At 41.9% G+C, this 22,393-nt stretch overlaps 1 pseudogene; it reads right to left on the reverse strand.

The window, feature by feature from the left end:
• LOC132133022 (kinesin-like protein KIF21A) overlaps positions 1-22,393 on the reverse strand; it is an 87,253-nt pseudogene that overhangs the window by 42,261 nt on the left and 22,599 nt on the right.

Here is a 22,393-nt window from a genome sequence, read left to right on the forward strand (position 1 = left end):
AGCGATTCGACCAATCAGATGAAAGCAGCGTTTCAGTTCCATCCACAAGTGCGAATGAAATATTGAAGCCATAAACCAATTTGTAACGCACACGTTTTATAATCAAAACGTACACGGGCCAACTGTCTTGTCCATGTTCTCTCACTTGAATCCTCTTGAGTCTTGAGTCTCTTGACCTTCTGCAAACCCCGACTTGTTCACGCAGTGATTGACATGGCGGGAGGGGGCGGACACGTGATCGGCTCGGAATGCATTTTCAATGTGAACATTGAATTTTGCTACATTCATTGCGGGACATTGAATGAAAATGCAATCGTAAGTGTCTTGACTGTTAGTGTTAATGCAATTAAGAAAAATAGCATTTGAATGATCATTTTGCCACAGTTTTTGCTTGAACATGTTATACATATCTAATCATTTATGTAATACATTTTCAATTTAATTTTGCAACTTATGAAGCGTTAAAATTAGCAATCATTTTACATTTTAAAACTAGTGTATGAAATGGCACATGAAAATTATGTAATTTCATTTTCATTTTGCACCAAACGTTGCACAAATGTATTGGAAAATGTAAATGTAAATAAAAAAATGCATTTCCATTTTACATATTGCATTGTCATTTTGCATATTACATTCCAAATTGAATATTGCTACCCATATGCTTCCATAATAGTGTGATTATTGCAGTCAATGTAAAGTGGCTAATGTTTGACATGTTAAGGAAAAATTCAAAGAGAGTTTTTTTAATCTTATATGCCAAACTTTCGATATACATATCCTGTTTGCTGTATGCAGATCCTAAAAACCAGCACAAACAGGCAGAGACTAAATACCTTCAAAAATTGCAGTAGTAACTTTCTGCCACTGGGGCTGCTAGCTCTTACTGTGTGATTTCTTTGGCTTTGGCCTTGTCAGTCAGGGCTTGTCCCTTGTCATAAGTCTTCCTGCGAAACAGAGGGGATGGTTCCGGTACTCTCTTTTGCCCACCTGCTGGAAGTCTGTTGCCAGAGCTGCTACTTTAAGATCCATTTGCAATTTGAAAGACAGAAGCATAAAATAAAACACAAGTACTGAAAAAAAGACACAAAAATAAGATGGGCAGCATGCATAATAAAAGATAGAAATAACTGAACATTTCCTGTTCTTTAAAACTAAAAATGCTGATTAAACCCAAGAAGTGGGTTTACTACAGCTACTACCACAAAACTGTTTGCAGTACTTCAGTTTTACTTGCAACAAACCCTCGGCAACCATGCAAAACTACTGGCAAATAATTCTGGGGTGACTCAGAAATACCTGACACTACTTAGCAAACAGTATTTGAAAAAGTTCTGGTACTACTGGCAAATAGTTATTTGACAAACACCTGTAACTACTGACAAACCGATATTTTTTAAATACTCACAACTACTGACAGATATTTTGAAATACAACTACTGACGAACCGATATTTTGAAAATACTCACAACTACGGACAGATATTTTGAAATACAACCACTGACAAACCAATACTTTGAAAATACTCACAACTACTGACAGATATTTTGAAATACAACTACTGACAAACCGATATTTTGAAAATAATCACGACTACGGACAGATATTTTGAAATACAACTACTGACAAACCAATACTTTGAAAATACTCACAACTACTGACAGATATTTTGAAATACAACTACTGACAAACCGATATTTATAAAATACAACTACTGACAGATATTTTGAAATACAACTACTGACAAACCGATATTTAGAAAATACAACTACTGACAAACAGATATTTTTAAAAATACTGTCAAGCAGATATTTATTATTTTTTATTGTTATTCTTGACTGCACTCCCTTGTAACTGTTTATTTGATCTGAAATTGTGGTAATCAGACTGGCAAAAAATTGTTACCAGAAGTGTACAGGACTTCACGTTGGATAAGTAGTCCCTATGGCTTACTATGCTTTTCTTATATACAACCCGAATTCCGGAAAAGTTGGGACGTTTTTTAAATTTTAATAAAATGAAAACTAAAAGACTTTCAAATCACATGAGCCAATATTTTATTCACAATAGAACATAGATAACATAGCAAATGTTTAAACTGAGAGTGTTTACAATTTTATGCACAAAATGAGCTCATTTCAATTTTGATTTCTGCTACAGGTCTCAAAATAGTTGGGACGGGGTATGTTTACCATAGTGTAGCATCTCCTTTTCTTTTCAAAACAGTTCGAAGACGTCTGGGCATTGAGGCTATGAGTTGCTGGAGTTTTGCTGTTGGAATTTGGTCCCATTCTTGCCTTATATAGATTTCCAGCTGCTGAAGAGTTCGTGGTCGTCTTTGGCGTATTTTTCGTTTAATGATGCGCCAAATGTTCTCTATAGGTGAAGGATCTGGACTGCAGGCAGGCTAGGTTTGCACCCGGACTCTTCTACGACGAAGCCATGCTGTTGTTATAGCTGCAGTATGTGGTTTTGCATTGTCCCGCTGAAATGTTTGGAGGGAAGCATATGTTGCTCTAAAACCTTTATATACCTTTCAGCATTCACAGAGCCTTCCAAAACATACAAGCTGCCCATACCGTATGCACCTTATGCACCCCCATACCATCAGAGATGCTGGCTTTTGAACTGAACGCTGATAACATGCTGGAAGGTCTCCCACCTCTTTAGCCCGGAGGACACGGCCTCCGTGATTTCCAACAAGAATGTCAAATTTGGACTCGTCTGACCATAAAACACTATTCCACTTTGAAATTGTCGGGTCTCGGGGCTAATCACCTGTCTTTTTGGTGTGGGTGTGTGTGTTGGGATGGTGACAGCTCACCACGTCTGCCTGTTTGTGTTTTCCCCGCCTCCCTTGTTCCCCGTTGTTAACCATTATTGCTCGCCACCTGTTCTCTATGTCCTTCTAATTTTTTCCCCTTTATTATTCCCTGTGTTTCTCTGTCTATTGTCAGACTGTTGTTATTCGTTCCAATAGCTCCGATCATCTAGCAGTTCTTTGTACTCACCCTGTCGTGTCTTGCCCTTAGGCTCCAGTGTGTTTGGCTTATTTCTCTGCTCTAGTTCTTACAAGCCCAGAGCTCCTAGTAGCATCTGCTGTTCATCCTGTCACTACGAGTGAATCCTGTGAAACGTGACTCATCTGCTGTTCATCCTGTCACTACGAGTGAATCCTGTGAAACGTGACTCATCTGCTGTTTATCCTGTCACTACGAGTGAATCCTGTGAAACGTGACTCATCTGCTGTACATCCTGTCACTGCGAGTGAAACCTGTGGAGCGTGACTCTTTCTTCTCTGTCTCCGCTTTGTGAATAAAGCCTTGAGTTTACCCGCACCTGAATCCAGCCTGCTTTCTCCTGACAGAACAGTCTGACCATATTATGGATTCAGCGGGATCTGGTCCGCTTCGCGCGGCTCTCGCTCAACAGGGAGTGTTGATCGGGCAGCATGCCACTCAGCTCAACACCACCGCGCTGGATGTGGAAGTTCTCAGTGCCCGAGTCTCCGAACTTCTCACACGGGTGGACGATCTTCAGCAAGAGGCAACGAGCCGGGGTCCCGTTCCTCACACCGGTATGTCACACGAGTCCGAACCCCATGCCAACAATCCGCCGGTCTACGATGGCGATCCTAACACCTGTCAAGCGTTTCTCTCCCAATGCTCGCTGGTGTTTTCTCTGCAGCCCCGGCGTTACGCTAATGAAGAGACCAAGGTGGCTTACGTCCTTACACTCCTCTCGGGCCGTGCCCGCGAATGGGGTATCGCCGTTTGGAGATCGCGGGCTCCCTGTTGTGCCACTTTCGCGGTTTTCAGTCAAGAGATGGCCAAATTGTTTGATCGCTCTGCTCAGGGTGACGAGGCGGCGGCCCAGTTATCACGACTGTCTCAGGGGAGGAGCTCCGTGACTGACTATGTTATCCAGTTCCAGACTTTAGCTGCGGCATGCGGCTGGAATGAGAGCGCGCTGCGCGCTCGTTTTCTTGAGGGGTTGGATTTCGCCATTTCGGATGAACTCGCGGCCATAGAGCTCCCGCGGGAATTGGATAGGCTCATTAGTCTCGTGCTCCGCATTGAGGGTCGTCTCAGCCGGCGCCGCAAACAACGGCAAACACCCGCCCCGTGGCACCACCTAGAGTTCTCTTCAGCCAGTTTAGCCAGCCGACAGCCCTCGGAGGAGGAGCCCATGCAGTTGGGTCGTCTACGGCTTACACCACGGCAGAAGCAGGAGCGTCTGTTGTCGGGGGCGTGTCTATACTGCGGCAAGGGAGGCCACTTTGCCCTTCAGTGCCCATTAAAGGGCCAGGGTCCACCAGTGAGGCGGAGCGTCCTGGTGGGCACGGTTCTCAGCTCAAGCTCTCCTGCAACACGCACTCAGCTGCCGTTCCAACTCTCCTTCCAGAGTCATTCACACACTGGACTCGCCCTTGTGGACTCAGGGGCTGAGGGGAACTTCCTTGATGCTGCCTCTTCTCAACGTTGGAAGATCCCGCTTGTTCCTTTGGCTAGCCCTGTTTCAGCATGGTCATTAGCTGGCCGTCCCCTTACCACCATCACCCACGTCACTCCCAAGATAGACCTCCATATTGCTGGCAGTCATCATGAGCGGATTGAACTGTTTATTATTGATTCCCCTAAGGCTCCTTTAGTTCTGGGACACCCATGGTTGCACAAGCACAATCCCCACATTGATTGGGTCTATAATTCTGTTTTAGCCTGGAGTCAGTCTTGTCACGTGTCATGTTTGGGTGCTGCTTTTTGTCGTGTCTCTGTGTCTTGTGTTCCTCAGGAGGATCCCTCTGACCTGACTGGTGTTCCGGCGGAGTACCATGATCTTCGGGCGGTCTTCAGTAGGGCCCGGGCCACCTCGCTACCTCCGCATCGCCCCTACGACTGTGCCATTGATCTCCTCCCGGGCTCTTCTCCGCCTAAGGGTCGTTTATATTTCCTTTCAGGTCCAGAGAGAGAGGCCATGGACAAGTACATACGTGAGTCACTTCAGGCTGGGCTCATCCGCCATTCCTCCTCTCCCGCTGGTGCAGGGTTTTTCTTTGTTCAGAAGAAGGACGGCTCCCTGCGCCCTTGTATTGATTACAGAGGTTTGAATGACATTACTATCAAGAACAGGTACCCCCTACCTTTAATGTCTTCTGCTTTTGAATTGTTACAGGGAGCTCGGGTCTTCACCAAGTTAGACCTGCACAACGCCTACCACTTGGTGCGCATTCGGGAGGGGGATGAGTGGAAGACGGCATTTAACACCCCTTCGGGACACTACGAGTACTTGGTTCTTCCGTTTGGTCTGACCAATGCTCCAGCCGTTTTCCAGGGACTCGTCAACAGCGTGTTGGGTGACATGATTAATCAATTTGTCTTTGTGTATTTGGATGATATTTTGATTTTTTCTTCTTCTCTCCAATTACACACCCAGCATGTCAGACGGGTTCTCCAGCGGTTACTAGAGAACCAGTTGTTTGTCAAGGCGGAGAAGTGCGAATTCCACGCTGAGTCTGTTACGTTCCTTGGCCATATTATTTCTACGGAGGGGATCAAGCCTGATCCCGCTAAGATTGAAGCTGTTGCCCAGTGGCCGGTCCCTGACTCCCGGAAGGCTCTGCAGCGTTTCCTGGGTTTTGCCAACTTCTACCGGCGTTACATCCGGAATTTTGGTCAGATCGCTGCACCGCTGACAGCCTTAACCTCCACTAAGGTGTCTTTCAGGTGGAACCGGGAGGCGCAGGTAGCCTTTGACATTTTAAAGTCCCGTTTTGTCTCTGCACCTATTCTGATGGTTCCAGATCCGGAGGCCCAGTTCATTGTCGAGGTTGATGCTTCTGACGTTGGGGTTGGCGCAGTTCTATCTCAGCGTTCCCTCCATGATGGGAAGGTTCATCCTTGTGCATTCTTCTCTCGTCGTCTCAGCCCTGCAGAACGTAACTATGACATCGGCAAAAGAGAGCTGCTGGCGGTACGATTGGCCTTGGGTGAGTGGCGTCATTGGTTGGAGGGGTCAGCGCAGCCCTTCTTGGTCTGGACGGATCACAAGAACCTAGAATACATCCGTTCGGCCAAGAGGCTGAGCTCGCGTCAGGCCCGCTGGGCACTCTTCTTTGCCAGATTCAATTTCACCCTCTCGTACCGGCCGGGATCAAAGAACACCAAGCCTGATGCCCTCTCTCGCCTGTTCGGTGCTCCGGGGGGGGGAGTTTGCGGCCGAGGCCATCCTTCCTGAGGGGGTGGTGGTCGGGGCTCTTTCGTGGGGTATCGAGCAGCGAGTTGAGGAGGCCGGGAGAGTGTCCGGCGGGCAGGTTGCTGGTGCCGGCTGCGCTGCGCTCTGAAGTCCTTGGGTGGGGTCACTCATCCAGGTTAGTCTGCCATCCAGGTATTCGGAGAACGTTGTCTGCCATCCGACAGCGTTTTTGGTGGCCTACTGTGGCCGCAGATGTTAGACAGTTTGTGTTGGCCTGCCCCACATGTGCCCAAAGTAAGCCTGTCAATCGCCCTCCTGATGGTCTACTGCATCCTCTCCCTATCCCTTCCCGTCCTTGGTCACACATTGCCCTTGATTTCGTCTCTGGGCTTCCTCCGTCGAAGGGAAACACTGTAATTCTCACGGTGGTGGATCGCTTTTCCAAAGCGGTTCATTTTATTCCCCTGCCCAAGCTACCCTCCGCCCGGGAGACCGCCCAACTGGTGGTGGATCACGTCTTCCGTCTCCACGGGTTACCGGTGGATGTGGTTTCTGATAGGGGTCCCCAGTTCGTCTCCCGGTTCTGGAGGGAATTTTGTAGACAGATTGGGGCCTCTGCTAGTCTGTCATCTGGTTTTCATCCTCAGACCAATGGGCAGTGTGAGCGGGCCAACCAGGATCTAGGAAGAATGCTCCGCTGTCTAGCATCCAACAATCCGAGTTCCTGGTGTCAGCAGCTCTCCTGGGCAGAATACGCCCATAACACCCTTCCTGCGGCCGCGTCAGGTATGTCCCCTTTTGAGTGTGCTGTTGGTTATAATCCACCTCTGTTCCCATCACAGGAACCCGACGCAGCGGTTCCATCCGCCCTGGCTTTCGTCCAGCGCTGCCGTTGCACCTGGGAGAGAGTCAGGAGGATTTTGGTCCAAGCCTCTGACAGAACCAAGGCTGCAGCTGATCGTCGCCGGTCCTCTCCTCCTACCTATGTGTGTGGTCAACGGGTTTGGCTCTCTACCAAGGATCTGCCTCTCCGAGCGCCTTCTCGTAAGCTGGCACCCACATTCATTGGGCCTTTCCGCATCACCAAGGTGGTTAGTCCGGTGGCGATCAGGCTCAAGCTCCCTCGGTCGGGTTCACCCGGTGTTTCATGTTTCCAGGGTCAAGCCTGTGTTCTTTTCCCCCCTTAATCCTGCTTGCTGTCGCCCCACCCCCCCACCCCCTCGTCTTGTGGATGGATCTCCTACCTATACGGTTAAGAGATTACTCGATGAGCGGCGCCGCGGCAGGGGGTTTCAGTATCTTGTGGACTGGGAGGGGTATGGTCCAGAGGAGAGGTGTTGGGTGCCGTCCCGGGACATTCTGGACCGCTCGTTGATTGAGGACTTCCGGCGGCATCGAGGTAGGTCCCTTCCTAGAGCGCCAGGTGACGCTCCTGGGAGGGGGGGTACTGTCGGGTCTCGGGGCTAATCACCTGTCTTTTTGGTGTGGGTGTGTGTGTTGGGATGGTGACAGCTCACCACGTCTGCCTGTTTGTGTTTTCCCCGCCTCCCTTGTTCCCCGTTGTTAACCATTATTGCTCGCCACCTGTTCTCTATGTCCTTCTAATTTTTTCCCCTTTATTATTCCCTGTGTTTCTCTGTCTATTGTCAGACTGTTGTTATTCATTCCAATAGCTCCGATCATCTAGCAGTTCTTTGTACTCACCCTGTCGTGTCTTGTCCTCAGGCTCCAGTGTGTTTGGCTTATTTCTCTGCTCTAGTTCTTACAAGCCCAGAGCTCCTAGTAGCATCTGCTGTTCATCCTGTCACTACGAGTGAATCCTGTGAAACGTGACTCATCTGCTGTTCATCCTGTCACTACGAGTGAATCCTGTGAAACGTGACTCATCTGCTGTTCATCCTGTCACTACGAGTGAATCCTGTGAAACGTGACTCATCTGCTGTACATCCTGTCACTGCGAGTGAAACCTGTGGAGCGTGACTCTTTCTTCTCTGTCTCCGCTTTGTGAATAAAGCCTTGAGTTTACCCGCACCTGAATCCAGCCTGCTTTCTCCTGACAGAAATAGTCCATTTTAAATGAGCCTTGGCCCACAGGACACGACGGCGCTTCTGGACCATGTTCACATATGGCTTCCTTTTTGCATGATAGAGTTGGCATCTGCTGATGGCACGGCGGATTGTGTTTACCGACAGTGGTTTCTGAAAGTATTCCTGGGCCCATTTAGTAATGTCATTGACACAATCATGCCGATGAGTGATGCAGTGTCGTCTGAGAGCCCGAAGACCACGGGCATCCAATAAAGGTCTCCGGCCTTGTCCCTTACGCACAGAGATTTCTCCAGTTTCTCTGAATCTTTTGATGATGTTATCACTGTAGATGATGAGATTTGCAAAGCCTTTGCAATTTGACGTTGAGGAACATTGTTTTTAAAGTTTTCCACAATTTTTTTATGCAGTCTTTCACAGATTGGAGAGCCTCTGCCCATCTTTACTTCTGAGAGACTCTGCTTCTCTAAGACAAAGCTTTTATAGCTAATCATGTTACAGACCTGATATCAATTAACTTAATTAATCACTAGATGTTCTCCCAGCTGAATCTTTTCAAAACTGCTTGCTTTTTTAGCCATTTGTTGCCCCCGTGCCAACTTTTTTGAGACCTGTAGCAGGCATTAAATTTTATATGAGCTAATTAAGTGGATAAAAGTGTAAAATTTCTCAGTTTAAACATTTGCTACGTTATCTATGTTCTATTGTGAATAAAATATTGGCTCATGTGATTTGAAATTCCTTTAGTTTTCATTTTATTAAAATTTAAAAAACATTCCAACTTTTCCGGAATTCGGGTTGTAGTTTTCGGTAATCCAAGTTTCAAGAGAAATATAAGTTATTATACTAATAGAGCTTGGTCTAATTTATATATATATATATATATGATATATAAATATAATTACATATATATATGTATATATATATATATATATATATATATAATAATTATTGTAAACTGGAAGTGACCAGATGAGACCAGTCCTAACAAGGCACAAGATTTGGTGAAAAAAAGGACATTTTAAAGTAAACATAAAACAGGAGTAGTTAGTTCATGCATGAAGTGAGGTGGTGCAGTGAATAAGCGTTAAGCTTTTAGTTAGCAAGGTTGAGATTACTATATACTTACATGGTACCCATTCTAGAGGACAAGCTTGCAGGAGGTAGCATGTAGTCCCGGTCCCTGACTGTATTTCCAGCCGACTCCAGGTCTCCAGCTACCTCGGATGTCTCAGTCATTGGGTGTAGAGGGACAGAGAAGTCTCTTGTTTGTGTGTCCGGGCCAGAATCACAGTTGTTCACATAGAGCAACTCCATCTGAGTAGTGGTCCTTCTTCGGGCCTTTGCCATAATTGCGAAAAGAAAAAAGACATGCTTAGTTAAGTAAGGAACAGGATATGCAAGGAATAAGTTGTCATTTAGCAAAACTTTCATTCAAAGTTACTTATTCTGTTAAGTCAAACTGAGATTAGGTGTTTCGATTAAGGTGACATAGATCCTATCTCCTGGATCACCCCTTGAAGGGTTTGCACCTAAAGTCTCTTGATTACCAAGCTTTGGGTAAGGTAAAATTAAAGTAACTTGTCCCATACCTTAGTCCTAGATTTAGTCTCGCCACATAACTTCATGAGGTCTGAGGCCAGGGTGCTGAATTGTGGGATAAGATATTGGCTCATTCATTTGAAGGAACAGTAATGAAAATACACATGTAAGACATATTTGTCATTAGCAAATAAACTTACTTTCCTTCCACTGCCGGACTTGGGGTTGACTCGTCACTACTACTATCATCTCCATTTTCTAATGAGAAAAAAAAAATAAGAAAGTGCATATATAATTTACACCTGAAGAATTTCTTGGAAGGACTTGCAAAATAGTTGAACGGAGGCAAAATCACACTGACGCTGTTATCTGTGATGTTTAAAAGAGGCTTTTGAGAGTGTGGTAGTAAAAAAAAAAAGCAAATGAGGATAAATTAGGCACAGGGATACCATGCTAGTTTCTTTAGTTGCTGTGAAATGCTGATCCTACCGGTTTCTGATATCAGCTGTGACCAGAAAGATGCTATCATCAAAGTTAGTTCGATAAAAGTTGTGGAAAAGAGGAATTAGGGAACATAAATGGTAAATAAATTCAAAAAGAAGGGGGGAAAATTGTCGTACATGGTCTGGAAGAATTGTTTGTTTTTCTGCTGCCAGACTGTGATGTATGCTAATGCTAATAAGTATCATGTTGCTAGCCGGTAGAGGAGGTGTGGACAGATGAACAGAAGCCTCATGCACCTGCGGTCCGGACTGCTAGCCTGTGGTTAGTCAGAAGAGGTAGACCCATGCACTCATTACAGAGAGAGTGTGGCTACTGGTACTCACCCAAGGGCATGTTACCTAGCTCTGTTTCAAATCGGCCAAACAGGGGAACAAAAAAAGGCAACAAAGAAATCAAAAATACATTCCCCCACTTGCAAACAAAACCAAATATAACAAATACGAAAGGGATATAAACTAACAAACTGGAGGGCTAATACAATGTTTAATAAAAGATCAAAAATAAAGACATATGGTATGATGGGATTCATTGATATATAAGCTAAACCATAGCACAATTTGAATATGGAAAAGATATTCCATTTCCATTGCATTTTCATGATTTTCCAGACCTGAGTATCACAATTTTAAAATGACCTGATTTGTCCAGGTGACCATGGTAATATTGTGCTTTACTAATTCGCTGTAATATATTTAGTCTATTTAGGCAACATGCTCATGGCCTGTAATTTGAAAGGGCACCTCTAATCTGACTGGTTGGGGGCCAAGTGCAGTAAAGGGGTGTAAGGATTTGTATCATTCCGCAGTCAAACAGTTTTCAAAGTATCTTGACTGCTACAGTAAGCGCTAGGACTTTTTATTTTTCCAAAGTTTATTTATTTGTAGCACTTGCTTGGTCTGCACAACCTTTCATGGGTAAAGATTTCCTGCAGAGTTTAGCTCCAACCCTTATAAAGCACACCTGAAATAGCTAATAAAGTTTTTCCGGACCACTTCTAGAAACTTTTAGACAAGTGTGTTCGAGCAGTCTTTAGCTAAACTCTGCAGGTCGTTGGCACTCCAGGAGCAAGACTGGACACCGTAAGGTATCCAGAAATGGTTTGTGCATGTGGTTCAGACAATCTCTTCCTGTCTAAAAAGGTGGTTCTTGGGCAATATAAGCTGCAATGTGGACCAGACTTTATGCTGAGACCTCAAACTCAACACACCATAGAGTTCAGTGTTGTAGTAAAGACTGAGTTGAGTTTTTGAGTCCAAGTCCAGGCTGAGACCTGAGTAAGTTGACTGCGAGTCAAGAGAGAGACCAATGGAGGGTAGAGTTTGAGTCAAGAACTATTCTAAATGCACGCAAGTTAAAAACAAGACGAAGACCATGAAAATGTGTCCGAGTCCAGTCACGAGGCAAACAAAACTGTTTGAGCTCCAATAGGCAATGATGCTAAACAGACCACACATGCTTATGGTTTCTGTCAGCTTTTGGGCAATATTTGATTAATTGATCAAAGACTCAACACCTCAACTAGCGGCAGAACTGATCAACTAGTCTGTGCAACTCCTAGACCGGGGTAGCCAATAAGGCTAACTTCCTGTAGACTTCAGTTCCAAACCTGCTACAGCACACCTGCTTGTTATTTCAATGTAATCCTGAAGACACTTGATTGGCTGGTTGAGGCATAATTGACTAGGATTAGAGCTGAACTCTGCATGATTGAAGCCCTCCAGATGCAGTGATGGCTATTCCTGCCTTGGAATCTAAAGAAGCATTTGTGAGTTTTTGCAGAATCACAAAAAAAGTCCTGGATTTCTTATGATTGGTTTAATTGTTCACTATTATGCTTTGCTACTGGGGCTGCTACAAGAGCCGGTGCCATTGCTTGGCTAGGGCTCATTTTCCAATGACTGATCATCATGATTTTGGCAACAATCCAGGGCTTTTTTGTGAGAAAAAATGCACAGCCTCTTTGAGATTTGGCCCTGGCTCTGGCACCAGCCCCAGTGGAAAAGCAGAATCTGAACATTCTGGCATGCTAGAGGTGGGGTCTCTGTGTAATTCCTGGGGTCAAGCCCCAGGAAGAGTATCCCTACCTTGTAGAGCGTTTCCCAACAACGCATCCAGTTCTGGGTTAAACTCTGCCTTCTCTTTCAGCATGTGAAAGAGCAGTTGGTTTTGAGTGGCACTGTTGATCTCAGTTTGCTTGAGTCGCCCCTCCAACACCTTTATCTGAGATTCCTTCTGAGCAGCCTGCAGACCCTGTAAGCACGCAGTCAGGATGAATGCCAAGTGTGCTAGTGTTTTTATAAGTGAATGAAACCGTTTTTAAGAATAGATATTTTAACATTATAGCTTCTAACACAGATCCCAAAGCAGGGTTACAGGTTTGTGATTGGATACCTTGTTGATGGACATGGACATAAAATGGTCCAGTAGGAATCGAGCTTCAGCCAGAGTGCAGGAAGTAATCACAGCCGAAACATCAACAGCATCACCCTCCTCCTACATATCAGCAAGAACAAGTGCTCAATTAATTAATTTAAACTCCATTTAGACTAACTTCAGTGGTTATGATTTTTCACAGATCATTTTCGCCATCATTTATATGTGGAAATTAATCTGATATGAATCGGATACATGCATTGGCGTCTGCCTTGTAAGCAAACAGTCCTTTTTTGTCCATATAGCACAGCCCTAGTTTACTGTATGTGCAGTAGTTCATGGGTAAAAATTGTGCAAGATGTGATAGTTTCATCTTACAAACCAGATTCCAAAAAAATTGGGACACTGTACAAATTTTGAATAAAAACAGAATGCAATGATGTGGAAGTTTCAAATTTCAATATTTTATTCAGAATACAACATAGACGAGATATCAAATGTTTAAACTGAGAAAATGTATCATTTTAAGGGGAAAATATGTTGATTTTAAATTTCATGGCATCAACACATCTCAAAAAGGTTGGGACAAGGCCATGTTTACCACTGTGTGGCATCCCCTCTTCTTTTTATAACAGTCTGCAAATGTCTGGGGACTGAGGAGACAAGTTGCTCAAGTTTAGGAATAGGAATATTGTCCCATTCTTGTCTAAGGCAGGCTTCTAGTTGCTCAACTGTCTTAGGTCTTCTTTGTCGCATCTTCCTCTTTATGATGCGCCAAATGTTTTCTATGGGTGAAAGATCTGGACTGCAGGCTGGCCATTTCAGTACCCGGATGCTTATTCTACGCAGCCATGATGTTGTAACTGATGCAGTATGTGGTCTGGCATTGTCATGTTGGAAAATGCAAGTCTTCCCTGAAAGAGACGACATCTGGATGGGAGCATATGTTGTTCTAGAAATTAGATATACCTTTCAGCATTAATGGTGCCTTTCCAGATGTGTAAGCTGCCCATGCCACACACACTCATGCAACCCCATACCATCAGAGATGCAGGCTTCTGAACTGAGCGCTGATAACTTGGGTTGTCCTTGGCCTCTTTAGTCCGGATGACATGGGGTCCCAGTTTTCCAAAAAGAACTTCACATTTTGATTCGTCAGACCACAGAACAGTTTTCCACTTTGCCACAGTCCATTTCAAATGAGACTTGGCCCAGGGAAAATGCCTGCGCTTCTGGATCATGTTTAGATATGGCTTCTTTTTTGATCTATAGAGTTTTAGCCAGCAACGGCAAATGGCAAGGTGGATTGTGTTCACTGACAATGTTTTCTGGAAGTATTCCTGAGCCCATGTTGTGATTTCCATTACAGTAGCATTCCTGTATGTGATGCAGTGCCGTCTAAGGGCCCGGAGATCACGGGCATCCAGTATGGTTTTCCGGCCTTGACCCTAACGCACAGAGATTGTTCCAGATTCTCTGAATCTTTGGATGATATAATGCACTTTAGATGATGATAACTTCAAACTCTTTGCAATTTTTCTCTGAGAAACTCCTTTCTGATATTGCTCCACTATTTTTTGCCGCAGCATTGGGGAAATTGGTGATCCTCTGCCCATCTTGACTTCTGAGAGACACTGCCACTCTGAGAGGCTCTTTTTATACCCAATCATGTTGCCAATTGACCTAATAAGTTGCAAATTGGTCCTCCAGCTGTTCCTTATTTGTATATTTAACTTTTCCGGCTTCTTATAGCTACCTGTCCCAACTTTTTTGGAATGTGTAGCTCTCATGAAATCCAAAATGAGCCAATATTTGGCATGACATTTCAAAATGTCTCACAACATTTGATGTTATTTACATTCTATTGTGAATAAAACATAAGTTTATGAGATTTGTAAATTATTCCATTCCTTTTGTTCTCACAATTTGTACAGTGTTCCTACTTTTTTGGAATCGAGTTTGTACATAATAAACATCTATTATAACCAAATTAAATTTATTTGCATATTAAACATCACAACAGATCACTTTTACACTTCAGTACTTTCAAATATGACATTTAATACTCACATAGAGATAAAAGTATATTCATATAAATACACATGTGTATGTATTATAACCACAAGTTTTTTACACAAACGTACGGCAATATATATATTTATTTGCAGAAGTATATTATGTCATCATAGTTTATAGGGTGTAACAGTTCAAATTACTCAGGGTATCATGTATGTTCGGTTTGTGTCATGGTTTTAGAGTCAAGGTCTCGATAAAGTTTGACATGTGCTATGTTTAGGGAAAAAAGACTATTTTTCAAAATACAATCAATAGCAGTGAGTGATTTCCTTGTCTTTTGTAGTCTGATTAACATTCAAAACTTTAAGATAATGCAAAGATCCAGTACACTGATACTGTACGTTCAATCGACTATGTCTGCTAGAATCCTCACCTAGATGGGCATGTTATAATTTTTTGTGTGTATGTGTCAAGCACAAGTCTCAATATTTGCCCGCTCTTTATGGGTTCGGGGCCTTGGATGAGCGCACACACAAAGCTTCTCACTGTGCGTGAGTTCTCATTCGCATCTGCTGGCTCTTGAATGTTTAAACTGGCAAGGCTTAAATGCATTTGGCTTAAACAGACAGCAGCATTTGCTGTTCAGGTCTCACCTGTGCTATCAACACCTGAGTGATGACGGCATCAATGACTGGACATATTCCAGCCTACAGCACTCGCACTGAACAAAGTTTACAAAGAGTGACTGGTCTGTCCACCATTTTGTTTGATTTCGTTGTTGTAATGTATTGTGAAGCCATTCTGGTATCCATGAACAGAAACATACATTAGCCAAACTCTGTCTATTTTCTGTGTTGTTATTTTTAACATGTCATATTACAGATGCGTTGTCAGATTTAAGATAAACACTGCATAGGGACCCTGTCAATCAGAAGCAACTCGAGCACCTTCAGTGAATTGATTCAGGTTTTCAAGAGTCATTTTAATAAACGGACTGAGAGTTGACTCACCTTGGCTTCCTCCATCTGCATGATGTTGGCCTGGCAGTCAGAGATGCTGTCGTTGATGTAGTCGATGTTAGCCAGCAGAGACTCCAGCTCCTCATTCAGAGACTGAACATCTTTTTCTACCTCCGGTTCCTCCGCCAGCAGTCTCTCCCTCTTTCTGCTGATCTTATCCCGCCGGCGCGTCAGCTCTTCACGTTGCTGTGGATGGGATTTCAGACGACGAGAAGCTAAGTAAGTTTGTACATAGCCTCACTTTTTCTTTAGGAATATAAATATTATCTCCAGTATTGCAGGTAACACATGACAAGTAATCTATCTAGTAAAGTAACACATTACTTTTTAAATTTAAATGGAAATTACTGAGAAATTACTGAGACAACACTGGTTATCTCATTTGCATTATTTGTATTAATGCAGGTTTAACATTGTTAGGTAGGTGTTTTTCATGATAACAGGTTGATTCGTGCCTTTAGAAGACGATTCATGTCGTTCTCCATGTTGGAAATGGTCATGCGCTGCATGATGATATCAGAGACACGCCGTTCCAAACTCTGCCATTTCCCACGAGCCACTCGGGTGGAGTACACCCCGACCGTCCTGCGATGGTACGATCTAAAGCAAACAGTTGTCCGTCACTACAGAATGAGCTCACACACTGTACACATAGTAACGCACATGAAGCCTGTATAATGTACCTGGCTCCAGTAGCTGCTCCGGAGCCTGAGTATGTGCGACCTGCTCTGTGAGAGAAGTCCTGACTTGTCTCAGGCAGATTCCCCTTTCGTGTGACCTTTCCTGATATGGGTCGCACCTGTCTCCTCAGAGAGCTCACCTGAGAGACACAGCAGCAATCACTACAGAACACTTAGCAAAAACACAATTTGGCCTTTTCTAACTTACTAAAAATGTTAATTAACATAATAATTGACTATCAAAATAAATTAAATATACTAGGGGTGAACAATAAATATCGGCTGATAATTAAAGCGCATCTCGTCAGTACAGCCGGATGGAGTTTACTCCTGATTAGAGAACTGGCTTTACTGACAAGATGCACATTATTTATCGGCCGATATTTATCGTGCACCCCTAAAATATACCCAAATACCCAAACTGAAGTATAAGTGTTTACATGGTAATTTTTCACTTGCACAGTAGTAAGTATTTATAAAGTTCAAATTTATTATCTGAAAATATTTAGATAATTATTTAGTATTTATCTTTTAGTTATATAATTATAAGCAATTTTTTTTATCTGTTTTGAATTTATATATATATATATATATATATATATAAAAAAATTTTTTTTTTAAATTTACATTAAATATATATTTAGTTTTTGATTATTTTTAGTACTTATTTTTTCAGTTAGTTGCCAAGGCATAAGCGTATTATAGTGTACAAGTGCATCAGTGTTATTGTAGTATTATTTATGTCATATTCTAATAGCAATAAATATTTTTAATTAGCTTTGATTTTCATACATTTATTATTATTATTTCTATAATAAGTTTGGTAACACTTTAGAATAGGCAACACTAGGTTAACTATTAACTACGACATTTCTCTCAATAAATTCTTAATTTGCTGCTTATTAATAGTTCATAAGGTAGTTGTTAGGTTTAGGTATTGGGTAAGATTAGGGATGTACAATAAGGTCAAGTAGAATAAGGCATTAATATGTTCTTAATTAGCACTAATACATGGCTAATATTATAGTAATATGCATGCTAATAAGCAACTAATAGGTGTTACCCATTCTAAAGTGTTATCATAAGTTATTTTAATACTTCAACTTTGACCTTTTTATTTCAGTTACTTGCCAGGGCAACATTTCTAATTTTTTTTTCTTTCCTTTCTTTTTCTTTTCTCTTTTTTTATTAAAGTTTTCATTAAATATTTATGTATTATTTTAATTTATTTACATTTAACTTACCAAACTATTGTCAGTAGTTTGAATTTTAGGTATCAGTAAAAAACATTGAAGTGCTTAAGTGCATTACACAACCAAAAATATCAAAGTAAGTGACGTTTATTTTCAGGATATTTGCAGGTTTAAAGAAATGAAATGCATAACCTTTATAATATATTTTAAATTAATGAATATTATTGTGTGCATCAAACATCCATGAGTCACACATTGGAGGTACAGCAGAGGCAGATTTGAGGGGAATATTTCACCTCCTCAGTCTTCCTGCGCAGAATAAGTTCCTGTTGTCTCTTTTGAGCTTCAAGCAGTTTTAGCTGATGCTGTACAAGAGAAAAACACAACACACGTTGAACACATTTCATTGTTAGTTGGCTCTTTCATGCTGCATTAGTGTTATTTTCCCATCATGCACCTCCTGTTTGCGTTGGTCCTTTTTAAGTGTGGCAATTTCTCGGTTCCTGCGGGATTCGGCCATCCTGCTCTTCTCCTGCTGCTCCTTCATCTGCTTCATCAGACGCACCTGACAACAGTCACCATAGAAATCTCATTATTTCATAATTTGCATATCATGTACTCGATCATTACTTGGTCCTAATTTCACTGTATATCTAATTGTTTGTACACTTGTAAAATATATAACAATAAAACATATAACAAATAAATTCAAATTTTTTTATAGCCATCTATAAACAATTCAGTGGAGATTTTGTGAAGAGGAGCCAATTCTGCATGTGTTGTTTTGGAGACGGGGTGTTGCGTCTGTGGACCACCAGGAGGCGCTGTTTGTAATCAAGTATTTTATGTTGTAATGGTGATTCAGCATGTTTCAGTGATTCGGTGCACAGCCGTGTGTCCATGGTGACTCTCACTTTGGTTTTCTTCATTTCCACCAGATCCAGCTGTAGTTTCTTCAGTTGCTTCTCGTACTGTGACTGGTTCTTCAGCAGGCGAGCGTGCTCCTTCTGAGCCGCCTGTAGTTTCTGGAGCTCTTTGTTCATGACACCGAGTTTCTTCTCGTACTCCGCTTTTATCCGTTTGGTCTTGTCCTCAGAGCATGACTCCACAGAGCCTGGAACAAAACAAAAACAAAAAGATAAATGGATGGACAAAAATAAAACCCTAATATATGGAAACTAAACTGAGCTGTTACTGGCATTTAATTTATATTTACATTACATTTACATTTAGTCATTTAGCAGATGAGGACAATGGAAGCAATCAAAAACAACAAAAGAGCAATGACATATAAGTGCTATAACAACTATTGTAATATAGTAAATATTAGAATAGTTGTTATAGTCTAAAGTGCTATTGTAATATTTTATGTTGATATTACATTGAGCAAACACATTACATTGATGGTGCATCATACAGCGTAGCGGTGGCATATGTGTCCTCCCTCACCCATGTTGTGCAGCACACGGTCTCGCTCCAGCTGCGTGTCTCTGATCTTGCTCTGCAGCATCATCAGTTTCTGCTCATACTGTTGCTTGAGCGTGTGCAGACGTCTCTGACTGTTCTCAAGCTCATCGATCAGCTTCTGCTTGATGGCGATCTCACACGTGATGTTGGCCAGATCTGCCTGGAAGTCCTCTAATCAATCAAAAACAATAAAAATACTTCAAAATTATGTTCACTAAAAGACTAGGCATCATTGTGGCCCGAGCACTGCAGTGCAAGGACCCGATTATGATTACTCTGTTTCTTATTTTTCTTCTTCTCCTTCTCCAAAATGAATCGCATTTTTGAGGGCCTAAACATACTCATCATTAAACTTTGCACACGCATCAGAACTGACTGAAATGTACATCTGATAGAATTGGGCGTGGCAAAATGGCTCAATGGCGCCACCTATAAAACTTCAACGAAGCGCCCCTCCCACTGCATTTCACATACACGTACAAAATTCAGTACATTCATGTAATGTCCCAATACCTCCAAAAAAGTCTCTTGGAGCGAAATCCTAAACGCAACAGGAAGTCCGCCATTTTCAAGTTTTGTGCATTTTTTGCCATTTTCAGGCCTAAACAGCTACACTCTTAGCAATTCATTACTTAAGATAAATATAAAAAATAAATAGATCTGGCTCATTAAAGTCCTGCTTTTAATACTCATCGTATAGGTTTAGTACTAGTTGAAATCTCTAAAAAGCTGTCATTTTCTAAATCACATTAAGGTGCTATTTCACAGTAAACATCAGTACCCTTCTCATCCAGGTCAGAGTCAGACTCATCTGAGCTCTCCTCAGCATCCAATTCCTCTTCCTCCACGTCCTCCTCATCTTCCTCTCCATCTCCATCCTCACGGTCACTGGCCTCCTGAGGAAAACCATTTCATGTCAAAGACTGAATGAGGAGCTCCGCCCTTAAAATGTGTTCTGATAGGGCAAGCTGCCTGTCAATCATACCATCTCTGGCTCTTGATTGGTCGATTCTAACTGCTCTCTCTCGATAACCTTCTGTTCACCGTCAAGTGTTTCCTCTTTGTTGACACTGCAGGAAAAACCAAACCTATAAATTCAAATCTGTTTTGTAAGTTTATATATATATATATATATATATATATATATATATATATATATATATACACACTATGCAGCAGAGATTATCTGAAACAAAACAGAAAAACTGAAAATTAGGCGGGAAGGAAAAATAACACGGTGTTATGACACACACATGATGCAACAGAGAAGTTAAATGGTAACATTATTAAAAACAGAATTTGCTCTTTTGAAAACAGACAATTCTAAACTTCCTTTCTAGTTTACTCAAACCATTTACTGATAATAGTTTTACAATTAAAAACATATATAATCATATATAAAATAACATATATAAATATAATTAGCAAAGCACAGCAGCAACTTCAGAGATAATGGATCTTAAAAAAAATTAATGTTCAGGGTTTATGGTAAGAAATTTACAATTAAACCTTATGGAAACTTGAAATTGAAAAAAAATAAATTTTATATATATATATATACACGTTAATGAAGTATAAACATTTTCTGCACTGTTCTGCAAGGCTGGAAACTGCCTGCTGAAAGACAATCAGAATTTAAAGACTGCAAGCGGAGATGAAACACAGGGGGTTATGGGTAATTATAAAGGACGGAGAAGGGAAAGAGAGACACAGGAACAAACCTGCCTTCCTCCACCTCTTCCTCCTCATCCTCCTCTCTCTTGTCACTCAGCAGCTGCTGGAGTCTTCAGAGGTCAGAGGTGAAGGGTTAAAGAGAGCAAACGGACAGATAGAGAGGGTACGGTGCACACATTAGTACAGATGGCTGTTGATCACAAAGATGTTCAATGTGGGTAAGGACACAGCATCTTAAAGCATCTTTTTTAATTGTTTTATACTATTGACTGAGGTCCATTTATGACGTTTGCGTTGTTTTTACATTCAAAAACATCCAAATCAGTAACTAATACAACTGCTCCTGTGGCGTTGTGTTAGCAGCGCAAAAGGTTGTGGGTTCGATTCCCAGGGAACACGTTAGGGAAAAAATGTTAGCCTGAATGTACTGTAAATCACTTTAGATAAAATCATCTAAATGCATAGTTTTAATTTAATTTAATTTTAACTAATAGGCAATTTTCTTTGACAAGCTGCGTCCCTTATAGTGTGAGCCTTCTGTGACTTTTGACACATGCACATAATCAGGACATATCAAGCCATCTCTAACAAAGCAATAGTAAAAGTACAAATATTTTTGACACGCATAAGTGTGCTGCGCCATTCCTGTCAGGTCCTATACAGATGCACAGCATTGCTTTTTAATCTCAGTCTCTGCAAATCCAGCATTAACCTGTGTCTTGTTTACAAAAGAATCCGCGGTGAAATGAAGCGAACAAACGCTCAATGTTTTACTCATGTGAGCTGAAACTTCATAAAATAAAAAAAGGTGAACCACGCATTCCTAAGAGTTGAATTTGAAGGAGGATTATACAGCGACTGTGTTCTTCCACAACCAGGCACTGCACAATATTTAGCGATCTTTAACAGCATGTTTATTGCTTGGTTGCTCGGTCCGGTTAAGCACCACTAATGTGTCCCTACTATGTGATGCACAAATCAGTGGGCGGGGCTACAGAATTAGGCGTTGATATTCTTCCTCTGGGTCTGGTGTCAATAAAAGCTTTTATTTCAGTAAGATAGGATATTATTTTAGTACAGTGACCTCTGATATATCATAAGCTCAGGTAAGAGCTGGTTTCTCAATTCATGATCCCTTTAATATATATTATTACTGATATGATATCTCTGTAGGGTTTTTTTTTGTTTACTAGAGTTCCATTGCATAAAACAACACAAAAACATTGTGAAAAAAAAAGATGATACTTTGATACAAATATTTCACAAGACGGGAAGCTTTGAGCCTTGACTCAACAAACTGAAGAGCAAATGTTCTGTATTAGATGTGTGATTGCTGCTCCTTCATCCATTTTTTTCTTTTTTAACATATTTTAAGTTTTAGTACTATTTTTACCTCTTCTTTTTCTTCTTCTCCTTCCTCTTCAGTTTCTCCAGATCTTTCTTGGCGATCTCAATGATGTCGGAGGTCTCTTGGCTTGGGTCGGGCCCCAGCAGGGCCGGAGAAAAACCCCCAGAGGTTCCATAAAACGGAGGACGGCTGGACGCTCGCGTGAGGTTTCTCCTCAGGTTTTCATTCACTGCTTCACTCTCCAGAAGTTTGGCTCTAAAATACACACAAAAACGTAGGGTGCATGTTTTATTAAATACATAAATAAAGTTCATTCAGCAGTTCTACATTATTAGTTAT

Source organism: Carassius carassius, chromosome 50 (assembly GCF_963082965.1).
Source record: "Carassius carassius chromosome 50, fCarCar2.1, whole genome shotgun sequence".
NCBI lineage: Eukaryota > Metazoa > Chordata > Actinopteri > Cypriniformes > Cyprinidae > Carassius > Carassius carassius.